Raw genomic sequence first — 2,480 nt, forward strand, 5'->3', positions numbered from 1 at the left:
TTAAGGTTTTTATTGTGGATTGAGTGAAAGTTTACAGGGCACATCATCAGTTTCACATTCAATCATTCATATGACTTGTTTCATTACATTGATTATAATCCCCTCCATACATCATCAGTTAACAGTGTTTCTCTCTACCCTCTTTAGCTTTTTTTTTTTTTTAGGGGGGGTGGTGGCGGGGAACTTTGCCTTTTTGGAATTTACAGCCTCGGCTTTTAGAAGATGGCATCTTGAAACTAAGAAATGCTGGCACTGATCAAGATTTAGGAATTAAATACAAAGTCCTGAAACCTGAAGTGGATAAGCTGAATAGTATGGCAGCGAAAAGACAACAGAAGCTGAAAAATGTGGGCCATCCTCATCAGATGGCTGCAGCTAAAGGAATCCTGCAGAAAAATGTTCTGATCCTCTATACTGAAGCCCAGACATGCCTCCAGCACCCTGATGTTGCAGCCTATAAGGCTAACAGGGACTTAATATACAAGCAGCTGCAGCTGGCAGTCACAGGCATTTCCAGTGCTTCCCAGGCCACTGAGTCAGATGATGCCTCTCAGCACCAGGGTGATGGTGGAAGAGAACTGGCATATGTACTCAATAACTGTGATAAACAAATTATCGTGACCCTTGAGCTTCAGCGAGGATCGCTTTAGGCCTTCCCTTGAGGACTGCCTGGACAGCATCATTAGTGGAGCTGCCCCAATGGCAGACTCATCCTGTACACGTGATAACTGGCACACGTGAATTGCGGCAGAGTGCAGTGCAGTTCGACAGGCCCTGCAGGACCTGCTGTCTGAGTAGATGGGCAATGCTGGATATAAAGAAAGGAGTGATGCACTCAATTCTGCAATATATAAAATTACCAAGAAGACCAGGGACTTATGCATACAGCTCCACAAAGCTGTCATGGACCACATTTCAGATTCTTGCCTGGAAACCAATGTTCCACTTTTAGTGCTTGATCAAAGCGGCAAAGAATGGAGATGAAAAAGAAGTTAAGGAGTATACCCAAGTTTTCCGTGAACATGCCAACATATTGATTAAGGTTGCCAACCTGGTCTGTTCTATCTCAAATAATGAAGGTGTGAAGCTCATTTGAATGTCTGCAAGTCAGTTAGAAGCCCTCTATCCTCAGGTTATCAATGCTGCACTGGCATTAACAGCAAAACCACAGAGCAAATTGGCACAAGAGTACATGGACCTGCTTAAAAACCAGTGGGAAAAACAAGTCAATGTCCTCACAGATGCTGTGGATGGCATTACTTCCATCGATAACTTCTTGGCTGTCTCAGAGAATCACATTTTGGAAGATGTGAACAAATTCATCATTGCTCTGTAAGAGAAAGATGTGGATGGGCTGGACCTCACAGCTGGTGCAATTCAAGGCTAGGCAGCCTGGGTCATTTATGTGGTCACCTCAAAGATAGACAACTATGAGCCAGGGGTCTTCATGGAGAAGGTGCTGGAGGCTACCAAGTTTCTTTCCAATATTGTCATGCCACGCTTCATGTAACAAGTAGAAACGGCTGTGGAGGCACTCAGCTCTGACCCAGCCCAGCCTATGGATGGTGTAAGATGGCATCTGGGACATCAGGTAAACAGTACTAATGATAAAGACCCCTGAGGAGTTGGATGACTCTGACTTTGAGATGGAAGATTGTGATGTCAGAAGTAGGACAAGCATCCAGACAGAAGCTGACCAGCTGATAGCTGGCCAAAGTGTCTGGGTGATCATGGCTCAGCTTCCCCAGGAGCAGAAAGCAAAGATTGCACAACACGTCACCAGCTTCCAGGAAGAAAAGAGCAAGCTGGATGCTGAAGTGTCCAAATGGGATGACAATGGCAATGACATCATTGTACTGGCCAAGGAGATGTACATGATTACAATAGAGATGACCAGCTTCATCCGAGGTGAAGGACCACTCAAAAATACCTCAGATGTGATCAGTGCCACCAAGAAAATGGCTGAGGCAGGTTCAGAGATGGATAAGCTTGGTCGTACCATTGCAGACCATTGCTCAGACTGGGCCTGCAAGCAGGACCTGATAGTCTACCTGCAGCGCATTGCCCTCTACTGCCACCAGCTCAATATTTTCAGCAAAGTCAAGGCTGAAGTGTAGAACCTCAATGGGGAGCTCGTCTATGGGGTGGACACTGCCATATTGCTGATCCAGATAGCCAAAAACCTGATGAACGCCATGGTACAGACAGTAAAGGTGTCCTATGTGGCCTCCAACAAATACCAGAAGTCTCAGGGCATGGCTTTGCTCAACCTCCCAGCTGTGTCACGGAAGATGAAGGCACCTGAGTAAAAGCACTTGGAGAAGATAGAGAAACAGGATGAGACACAGACCAAGATCAAACAGGCATCTCAGAAGAAGCATGTAAACCCGATGCAGGCCCTCAGTAAGTTCAAAGCTATGGACAGTATCTAACTGGTCCAGCCACAGTTCCTCACTCAACTGTATTTGCTAAATAGAACA

At 45.8% G+C, this 2,480-nt stretch overlaps 1 pseudogene; it reads left to right on the forward strand.

The window, feature by feature from the left end:
• The window catches only part of LOC102823549, an 8,502-nt pseudogene extending 6,070 nt beyond the window's left edge, over nucleotides 1-2,432 (forward strand).
• The last annotated feature ends 48 nt before the right edge of the window (nucleotides 2,433-2,480 follow it).

Source organism: Chrysochloris asiatica, unplaced genomic scaffold (assembly GCF_000296735.1).
Source record: "Chrysochloris asiatica unplaced genomic scaffold, ChrAsi1.0 scaffold00306, whole genome shotgun sequence".
NCBI classification, from domain to species: Eukaryota; Metazoa; Chordata; class Mammalia; order Afrosoricida; family Chrysochloridae; genus Chrysochloris; species Chrysochloris asiatica.